The following is an 11,431-nucleotide window of genomic DNA, read 5'->3' as shown; positions in this document are numbered from 1 at the left end:
CTCCCAGGTAAGACAAGTAGAACTGAGATGGATACTGTAAGTGCTCTGAAAAGAAAAAAACTGGGAGGGGAGAAGAGAGAGGGTAGAGATTTTTCTATGAATCAAATATTTAGGTTAACTCACAATGGAGGAAATAGGTGGAATTCCTCAAACCAAGATGGCTTTCCTGAAGTAGTGCCCCATGACCGCAGCATCTATGGACAAAAGAATGGAAAAACAGAAGATCTCATCTAAATAAATACCCAGAATCTATTTGATAACTACATTTGCAAGCTCACTTATACTTTGTAAGAATATATATTTGAGTATACTGGAGACATTTTTCAAATAACTGCATGGCATAGATCTCATAACTTTTGCTAATTCAAAGCTACAAAGTTATGAACTGGAACTTTTTACTCTCTATCCTGCAAGCCCACAGGAATAAAACACACTGTTTATTAGGAAATATTATTAAAACAATCAATCTAGGATATAAGAATCAAAAAACAAGCTTTGTTCTCATACTGTGTGACATCCAATATGTCTTTAAATTAACTTTTAAATCATAAAAATACACTCAGATCTAGTCCCCACAGCAAAGCTTTATAAAGGAAGACTCAAGGTAGTTATTAATTAAGTAGAACTTGTACATAAGGAGAAATGAATGGTAACCAACTTTCTTGTGACACTGATCACTTTCTCTGGGGTGGGTTTGCTCAGAAGAATCACAGAGGAGCGTAAAAGCGTATGTCAACTGAAAGTCAGTCACGAAGTGCAAGTGCATTAATTAAAAACCACTTTTTGAAGGAAAGGCCACTTTGCCCACTAAGTTTTACCACTAGTACTTATTTTTGGGTCTTTTTGTTTTGTTTTTAAGAACTAGAGTATTTAGAGATGGCATACTATGAATACACGTGAAAGTGGGAAGGCCAAAAAAAATCCACAATAGAAATTTTTCACTAAGAAGGATATGAAAGACAAGCAGCTTCTCAGATATAATCCTTAAATTATATAGATAAGGTAAAATAGGACTAGATGCAACTAAAGCCAGATGCAAAAAGATGGTTATTAAGTCTCCTTCAGTCTTAATCACTGGCAAAGAGTAATTTATTTCTGTCAGTTTAGGAATCCCACAGCTGTCAGCAAGAGCAAGAAATATTCTCCTATAAATTGTATCTGCAGTATCTTCAACAAGTTTGAAGCCATTTACTTGTGAGGTAGAGCGTAGGGTCAAGAAGTCTGCTGTGGCCACTGAGTGCAATTATGAAAGACAGCAGTGTGTTATAAGCTATAGCAGAATCTGGCACAGGGGTTTGTGTTTCTTGTGAATGTCCCAGTGACCCTAATGCCAATGAGAGGATACTGTACTGTAGAGGGATATTCATGGAAACACAGCTAGGCATATTCTGATGAGGAAAACCAGCTTCCTACTGAAGGAAAGCCAACTTAACATCACCTTCAGCACAACTTGTCCAGGTGATCCTACACAGAATCATAAGGGTTGGAAGAGATCTCTGCAGACGTTCCTAAGGCTCTTTTCCTCTTGAACAGAAGGGCAAAGAGTGATTAGATAAAGATTTAGCAGGGCTTCACCGATGTATGAGTCACCAAAAGAAATAATCTTCACTAGGTGATATATGACTGGGATATAACACTCCTTATACTCCAGACACCCGGTAAAGTAGTGCAATTATGCACTCATGCAGTCTCAAAGCCTCACTCTAAGTCTTACGCTACAATAGACCAGACTTGAGCCTATTGATTAGATAACTATTTATGGTATAAAGGTACTTTACTGTATAAAGACTTTTTAAAAGAATCTTATTTCTCTGTGGAAAAAAAAATATATATATTTTAACTTAAATAAAATGATCAATTTGAGAAAAATTAAGTAATATGTTTAATAAAATCGTAAAATGCAATTTTAAGCTGCAGTGAGCTGAATAAAATATGAAACAGGATCTTACATTTTTTATTAGAGTTCATTAATCTTGTTAATGACTTATTGAGTATCTTTGAGTCACTGAGCATGATAAAAATTGATCCCAGTGGCTACATTGTTATATGCTTTAGCAACTCCTTTTTACAGCTGTGTTCAACTGACTATTTCTCCAGTCCATTCCCTGCAACATTGCAGGCAACACTACAGCATGTGTGATTTATGGATGGGAACTACTTCAAAAGCTTTCACACTGTTCTGAACTGAATACAAATACTTTATTTTTTCTCTCTTGCATACATGGCTACTCAACAACAGAATAACGTATCTATGAAGACAGTTTATCAGCTTTGTTTTACCTATTTAGCCGTCCCAAGATTACTGTGACTGTTTTAGATGGAGAATATTCAAATAAACTTTAAACACACAGTAATAGGAGTCCAGTCTCAAGTTACAAAGTTTAAATGCATACAATATTTCACTCAAGATATCCAGCTATGCAGAAGAACCCTTTAATTAACTCCTTGCAAAACAACAGCTTGATTCAAAGTGCTGCCTGGGCTTGACTGTGGCTTTGTGCCTACCCAAAGAACTCCGTTGGTTGCTACTGAAACTGCCTTCCAGACTTCAAAATAGATCCCTGTGTGTACATTAAGCTCAAATTGAAAGGATGCCATCTGAGATAAATTAATACTCTTCTGTGATAAAGCTTTATGATGTCCTAACCCATACTAGCTTAAAGAGTCAGCCATACAGTGCCAAAGAAAGTATCCCATAGATCCATAAAAATCATGCTGAAATAAATACAGTCCAGTACTCTGTGTGCTTTGTGCAGGCAGTGGAAAAGTATTTGATGTGCTGTAATATATAAAAAAAAAGGTCACATTATAGTCCACATTCCCCTGTTTTATTGACACATAAAACACAGCACAACACAATAAACTCAAGCTTGAAAGAAGCAATACCTACAATATAAACAGAAATCCTGGAGGGAGGAGCGAATAATGTAATCAGCGTGCCACATTAATGTAAACCATTCTAACTGATGACTGTCAAATAACTGCTTAAAAATGAAGACTGAGATAGGATTGCTGGCTTTGAAGCTTCTGTTATTCTACCTGTCATATGTACATTTTTTTCTCTTTTGAAGAAAGTTTACAAGCCAATACCCATGCATTTACAATTCCGTGTTTAAATGAAAGTTAGAAACATTTAGGGACAACCTAAGTACAGTGAACTCAAATGGGAGTTCATAATACATATTAAAACCAATTATATCAAGCATTATTTCTAACTAAAACAGAAGCAACTGCCAGCATCATTAAATAGTACTATCAACTCACAAATTCAGAAGATGAAAAAAGGAGAACTGGGAAGACATAGATAACCCATATCCCCCCCCCCCCCAAAAAAAAACGGGATGGAGTTCAGATAATATATCACTACAGAAAGCACTATTAACTTTATCATAATGCATTTAACCCCAGTAAAGTTTAGAGAAAAAAAGCACTATGATTTTATATTTGAAAAAAGGTTGTATGTGTTATAAATGAAAGCTATTTAAATTCAAATCCTTTATTAAGCATGGCATAGCTTTGTTGTACCAACTAAACTTTTTTTCATGTAAAGCATTTAGATTTCTGTATATTCTCTAAGCTGATCCCCAGTTCCTTAATTGGGCAAAGTCTTCTTGGATTCACAGTCTTTCCCTTAATACATGGCACCACCAAAAATGAAACTGAAAATAGGCTTCATCTACTTTCTATCTCAAGGCTATTTATCAATCACAATCTCATTTACCTTGTTTCAAGGGCACCCAAGAATTAACTAACTAAAGATTGCAATTAATAATCAAAACATCTAGGTATATTTCATAGGAATTTTTTTTTTTTTTTCCAATCTCAGAGATAGTATCTCTCTACTGTCGTTTGGTAGGCTTTTGTTTCTTTTCTTTCTATTGTTACTTTTGCTTACAAGAATCAAGAACTTTGACAAAAAGTTTGAGTCAGTGATATACCTGCAGTCCACTGGAAAGTATGCCATGACAATTGATTTATAGGTGACCCAGTCAGCAGAAACAAATACGCTCATTATTTTAGAATATAGAAATAATCAAATGTTTTCAGCATAGCCTAGGTAGATATGATGAAAACAATCAAAAGCTGCACACTTGTTTCAAATGTTTAGGAGGAAAGACTCACTTTTTGCTAAAGCATTGCATAATGTGCTTTTGAGATTAAATTTTTTACTCTTGGGCTGGAATCCTGACGTTACTCCCATTTAGAGAGCAGCACATTTAATCATGTATTTATATGGTTATATATATATAAGGCTTTTATATACATATACAACCATATACCATATATATATGGCTCATAAGGCAGAAGAAGTCTTCCATGTATGACACACTCCTATGTATGTCACAGCATGTAGAGGAGACACTGTTTTGGAATAAAAGCATTTTCCAACTGCTAAGTAGTTGTAGGCTGCAGTGTGTGGCATGCCTTTCCCCAGAATGTAGTTACTAGTAGGAATGAGTACAGTACTTTAATAGATTAGCTCATTTTTTTTACATTATCACACTTGATGAGTGCTACAAAAATCCTCTATTCAAGTTACTGCTTCAGTCTTTGATATTTCTGGAGATGTGATTAATTTCCTTCAGAGAATATGAAAATGGCTGCAGTTCTGCTCCCTTCGTTTCCTGCTTACACAAGCCAGGCTGTCACTATGGCTTATCAGAACTGTCATTCAGGGGACTATATACTCTGTTTTTCAGTTTTTTCTCCAGCTGAAGATGGAGAGTATAATGAATGCTTACAAAATGAAGAAATTCAGAGAAGCTTATTAACATGTGCTTACATATATTTGTTGTGCTTTGCAGTTAACTTTTCTTCCAGTTGTATTTCTTTTTACTAAAACTAGATAACAACTTTACTCTCATTTTGGCCTTCCACTTTAATTTCTGGATTATCTTTCATTATGAATTGTACACAGTTTCACCCATGTTTCTGCAGTGCAACAGATCTTGTCATTTTACCCAAGAGTAATTACTAACTTCCTTTTAGTACCATGTTAAATGGTTCCACTAAGCATTCTTTTATCCAACCAAAAAAAAGCGTGTTTCCTGGGATTTTATCTTCCTTATAGACTAAGGAAAGTCACTGTAGCTTATCACATACAGTTTTGCTTTTCTCTTTTGAAAATAGAAACTTTCTGAGATCTATTAAGTATTAGATTTGTTATATGTCCCTGGCACCTTATATAACAATTTTATTTTTTTACAGTGTTTCTTTTAACCTTCACTGTTTTTTATTGCCAGTATAGAGGGATACTTTTCAGATATTAACTGCATTAAGAACAACGATTAAGTAAAGTTCCCCAGTCTGAATGCTATTCTCCAACTGTTTTCAACTACCAGGATAATCTTTATGGAAAAAAGCACGTGAGCCAGTTACGGGTTTGTGAGGAAACTGCCTGAGAAAAAACATCTGCAATAAAATGAACTCAGTAGGACTTTTCAGGCATATAGGTAGGAAAAATTTAGCAATCTCCTCTCCCCCCAGAAATAAAACAAATAAATCCAAATTAATTCCTAGTTCAGGAACCTGTTCATCACATAAATTCAGGCATTCATGTGCTGTTGGATAAGTAGGCACCCACATCTTGGAGTGGAGTACTTCCACAGTATTCAGTGTTTTTGCACTGATTCTCAAAATATTTAACTTGAATAATGAGGCCATTAATAATACAAGACTGAATGAGGGGCATTACACTACTGTCTATCAGACAAGAATATTAAACATTCACTACAAAAATTAGAGTAAAGGAGGATATTTCACATACCCAGATCTTGCCAGGTAAGCAATTTCTGTTGCTACAAAGACCTAAACACTTTTTCAACATGCTATAGGTGCTCTAAGTGTCCATACTTTCAGCATCTGGATGCTTAACCTTGCTTTCATCTACATTACATTTTCACAGGTATCAATTCATTTAAGTCAAGGGATTTACTCGTTTTAATAAACAAAATAGAGAACAGATTATCAATTTGTGCTCTAGAAAGTAGATCTGGATAACAAATACGAATTCTTTGTTATTCCTTTCACATCTTTGGTATGTAGATAAAAATGTTAGTATTCACAGTAAAAATATGAGGATTGTTTTCACATTATCGTACCTATGTAAAGAAAGTAGGTTAAATCTCGCAAGCTGCCTCATCTTGTTCATCTCTTCTGTAGAAATTTTGTTCTACTGATGAAGTAAATAGAGTATGAAAACTCAGAGCTATTATTCTATCAGGATCATCACAGAGGTACATGATGAAGAGAACAACCATGTTTCAGAATTCTCTGTAGCTACTTGCAAAAAATACATTTCTAACTATTGCCTCATTTTTGTTCAAATAAGTTCTTATATCATTGATGTCTTTTCACATCAGGATGACAGCTAACATCCACTTGGAATTTACGTTCTTCCCTAAGTTTACTGTGTTCACTTTTTCATGAATTCTAGGAAAAAAATAAAAATAAAAATGAAACGAAGGATCTGGGAAAAATCTATACAGCAGTTATGCAATAACATCTGCATTAATAATCCCAGCTGCTAAAAGAAAGTCTCTGTGGTACCTTCCTTCTTTTGGACTATTTTTGGTAAAACCAAACTATCAACTAACAATATACTTATACTTTGCTATTACATCACTGTCCAGGAAATCAGGTCTAGAAACACTACTATATCTCATCAGGGAGGGTCACGAGGCTGTCTCATCAGTTTGATAAAATAGGTGTGATCCTATGGCATTGAAAAGAAGGGCATAAAAGTTTATCAGCTGTTTTGACCAGTCTGAGATTGTCTCTCTTTTCACTTAACAAAAGAATCCTAAGTGTTTAATGCTTGAAACATTAAAGAACTAGCTCTTATGTCCCTCTTTCACTGTTTTAACAAAAAGGCATGATATTCTCTTAAGATTATTGACATTCCAGGTAAACTGTAAAAAGCAAAAAAAACACTCAAAGACAGAGATTTTTGAGTATTTTGAGATTACATGAATTGTATGTGAATCCTGCAGAATCGCTCTAAAATAAACAATGCTATAACCATGTTGCAGTATAAATGACAGTAAAACTCAGGGACTTACTAATTCTGCACTGAGGACCATGTGCTCCAGCAGTGATGTGAATGAAGCTGCAGGTGAGTCCGCATTTGAGGATAACATCAGAAGTTCTCTGTAATATCCAGTAATAGGCCTCTGCCTTTGTCTTGTTCCTCAGTGCCTGCAAATCAGAGTCAGTATGAACTGCACCATAACTTCTATGGGCCATAGAACTTATTGGACATTTCTGTTGACTTCTAGCTATATAGGACACCACACTGTCACACACTACAAAATTCTTCTTTACAAACTAACAACATGATACAAAACACAGGATATTTTTCTCCTCACCTGCTGTTATGTTTTATGTTTATTTCACAGAGGAGAGGAGAAAATTACAGGAATAAGAGTATTCTGAGGTTAAAAAAAAGATGTGAAGAAATGGATATTTTGAGAAATATTTTGGACAAATTTAAGCAAGGCCTGGATTTTTGTAAGATGATGCACGTTAGTTCTTATTATTCTGTAATTTTGGAAGCATTTCTGAAACATGCCCTGGAATTCCCAAAGACAATATGCTTACTTATGTATTGATATATGGGTTTAAACTCTTAACCACTTATATCTCTAGGGCTGACTTTAACCTGCTTCAAATGCATTTCATCATCTAAACAATCGTAATCACTATGTTTAATGAATTGCCTAACAAATGTAATTCTGCTCCTTGGACAAAGATTTGAGAATTCAGGTAAACAGTTTTCAATCACCTAGACAGCTGTCAGTGCCTAACTGGAATTAATTTTAAAAATGAACCAAATACTCTCTATAACACAAAAGAGATCTCCATTGACTTAGTAGAATTTACAAGCTTAACAGCATTTCACACCAGGTAAGCTCACATTTTACTTTTAATTCTTAAATGTTCCTGTTTTGGAATATTTTCTCTATTTCAGAAGAACATCTCTGGATGTTATTAGTACTATCTCAGTTTTTCTATGTAACTCACAAGTGAAATAGATATCCTGTCACAGAAATTAAATGGAGTCAAGACAAGAGCACTAAAACGATGGTGCAGCAGAGAAAACTGAAAGCAGTAAGTGGTTTTGTATCAGCACTTTTATATCAGACAATTTTCCACACATGTAGGCTTCCCAACAAGTTCTTTTTGTCACTGTAATCACTGTAATCAAGCATTTGTGAATGCCACTGCAAAGACTAACATAAACAATTAACATAAAACCATATAAATGATTTCATATTTATCTCACCTTCATGACAGAAACTTGTTGAAAATCCTAGAATAAAACTGAAGCTTCTAATTTGACTTAACGAATTCAGAGTTTGAAGGAGTGTCTACAAATGACAAAATGTGGTACAAAATTATCTAAAGAAATATGGTTTCTCCTATGAGGAATAGGAATATCTCAGAAGTTTTAATTCTGCACACATTTACATATAACAAAAAAGTGGATATGAGTAAACCTTTACTGCATAGGTTTATTGACACATCACACGGCCTTCATGGTATAAGTTACACAGCAAAGTCTTTATTAATCTTTTATAATTTTATAGTTTTTAAAAAGTCTGCTTCATAGGAACAGAAATGCTTATATTTACTAAGCTGAAAGTTTTCACATACGAAGAGTAAATAAAAATATCAGAATAATATCTAAGAATACTGAGGTATCTTATATGAACTAGCACTTCTTATCAATCTATGACTTTTTTGAATCATTTACATGTGATAATAAATTAAAAAAAAAGGAGATATTATATGCATGGTACTGAAAAGAGCATTGTCCATAACTTTTTTGCAAGAATATCCAGTGTTTCCTTCATTATATTATAAAAATTATCATTTAAAAGCAGTACATTAGGCTGAACAGTAGGATCTTAATTTTTCATCATTATTAGAATCACCTAGAATTAATTCAATGTTTTTCATAGACATTTAGCAGTGGCATATTTTTCTTAATAAATATGTGAATTAATGAAGAAATAGAGAAGAGTCTTTGAATTATAACCTGAGTCATTTTTTCAATTAAAAAGTAGCTATAAAAATAAAGATTTGTCCCAATGCATTACCATCACCCAAACCATTCTGATCCATAAATTTGCTAATCAAGATTAATCTACCAGAGCTTTTTTTTTCCCCACTAGCTGATTCCATCATCGATCCAATACATGAAATAATTTCCATTAATAAATACTCCATCATACAGGTTATTTATTTCATAATGAAAACGAATAATATCAAAACCTCTGCAGAAAGCGTTTCCAAAGATCAGATTTAAATAACCGTAAAATAGATTAGTTGCATGTATTTGGTAATACAAGACTCTCCTTAATGGTTTCAGAAAGAAAAAAAGAAAAGCCAGGACAAAAAAAATGTTCTTACTCTCTAGGCAATTAAGGATTGTGAGGATGCTTCTCCTGCCTGGTAAAGAAAAAGGAAAAACACAAGTTAACAGATGCCATCTCATTCTTCTACTGACTATTTATGTTGTAACACCATACAGCTAACAAGGAAACTCAATTTCAAGTTCAAAAAGGGATTGTGGAAGTCCCTGTAACACTCTGATTGAACTAGACACTATTTCATTGCCATTAATTATTGAATACTGTGTCTTATTGGTAATAATTATTATATCCTTATTATAATACCCTATCACTTTCTAATTGCTATCGTTGAACTAAACCACTGAAACTATCATACTTCACAATTTAGTTAAAAAATTTAATATATATAGTGATGGGACAACTAGAAAAGATCCTGCCAGTTATTCCCAAAAGCCAGCAAACGGTTGTAAAGCATGTGCTGCAAGGGCAATGAACACAATACGCAGACGGCAGCCTGCAGAGCAGGTCAACCTGAGGCCTCCTGCAGCTCTTTGGAGGCTACTGCCATTTGGAAATAGCTGTATTTTGACAGTAGCCTCATCCTACAGCTACTCTGTGTCTTGTGACACAGAGCTCACACATTACGTCGTGGGATGGGAGTAAGGACTTCAGCTCTTTCAGTGTCAGGAACGTATCTCTAGCTCCCATGATCAGGGCTCAAAGGAAAGCCAGAGGTTGTATAAGCATATAAATAAGAAAGTAATCAGGTTTCAAAATCTTAGGAGGAATAATTTTCAACCAAATTCAAAAAATTTTTGACCAAAATTTTTTTCCTTGAGATTAATAGAACTGAATGCTTTAAATAAAACATAATTATTTGTATTCATCAAAATTTTCTAGCATATATGATTTAGTGAAGTTTGCTAGCCCTCTCTAGTCCTTGAATCTTACGCCCTCTAGTCTTATGTCCAAACAGCAGGACACTCTGATAAAGAAAGATAGGAATACGGAAAAACAACGCAGAGACTTTTCCTTACTGTTTATGGAGATCTGCCCCACCATCTCCCTGTGGCCATCACTGCCATGCATACAGTAATTCAGAGTTTGTCATACAAACAGCAAGCTAGAAAAAAAAAAGAATAATTGGTTTGGTGCAGAAGATGAGAACACATTGGATTTAAAACCAAAAAGTTTTGTCACATCTTTTTGTCAAATATTTGATGCAGCAATACTATCCAGCTAATGAAACAACTATGTAGTCTCCCGCGGCACAAATTTCATTTGTCCTGTTTCTTTTGTGATGTTTTCCTTCCACTGCAGTATTCCCTACTTCTCCTTCTCCGTATCTTTCCCACGATCTCCCCATGGTAAGCGAGAGACCTTCAGTGCTTTTTCCAGTCTCCGGTTACTTCCAGCTACCTTCCCAATCTTTCACTGGTTAAAGGGACTGGAGGAAGCAGGAGGGCACTGGCTACTGCTAATACTTATGGGCTGGCAAGTGCCCTTGGAATAGATGGGCTTTGAATTTTAAATTTGCACTGTGTGTGCTTCTTCTCAGTGAGCCATACATTAGCCATCCCTCCACTTCTCAGTCATGGATTTTCATGAAAGCACAAGATAGCTATCTTCTCTTTTCTTGGTTAAAATTGTCTGTTAAGTTAATGAGGAAGAAGAAGAGAAAAGGCCTCAAGTACAAAGTAGCTAAAGCACAGTGATGAGCAAAAGTATCATCAACTTGAGAAAAGAGAACTGAAACTTGCAAGCCAGATGCTGAATGAAGTCTGTTTTTAATGAGACCTCCTCCTCTAGTATACTAGAGACATCAGTCCCCAAACATCTCAGAAAGGGAAAATGAGGCCCGGATTCCTGGAGGTGGGCAACAAACAGAATCAGTACTACCATTACGCGAAGGATGCTTCTATATCTTCTCTCACTTTCTGAATATTTTCCTTCTGCACATCTCTTAGAAAACCAGTCCCAAGCCATGCAATTCTCCAACACTGTCTCTCAATTTAAACAGCTGGTAATATTCCTTATAATGAATACAACTGCTTTGTGGACCATGTGCCTAGGCT

The 11,431-nt window shown here is 34.9% G+C and overlaps 1 long non-coding RNA gene across 1 annotated transcript in view; it reads right to left on the bottom strand.

Annotated features, from left to right (window-relative positions):
- Window positions 1-10,839, bottom strand: part of LOC116216621 — a 16,880-nt gene extending 6,041 nt beyond the window's left edge. The window contains exons 1-4 of the long non-coding RNA XR_004159753.1: window positions 10,394-10,839; window positions 9,415-9,453; window positions 7,062-7,197; window positions 124-194 (exon numbers count right to left, since the gene is read on the bottom strand). This is a non-coding gene — a long non-coding RNA (uncharacterized LOC116216621). The remainder of the gene's footprint in view (window positions 1-123; window positions 195-7,061; window positions 7,198-9,414; window positions 9,454-10,393) is intronic.
- Window positions 10,840-11,431: the final 592 nt, after the last annotated feature.

This window comes from Meleagris gallopavo, chromosome 4 (assembly GCF_000146605.3).
Source record: "Meleagris gallopavo isolate NT-WF06-2002-E0010 breed Aviagen turkey brand Nicholas breeding stock chromosome 4, Turkey_5.1, whole genome shotgun sequence".
NCBI classification, from domain to species: domain Eukaryota; kingdom Metazoa; phylum Chordata; class Aves; order Galliformes; family Phasianidae; genus Meleagris; species Meleagris gallopavo.
This window is presented reverse-complemented; position numbering and strand designations above follow the sequence as displayed.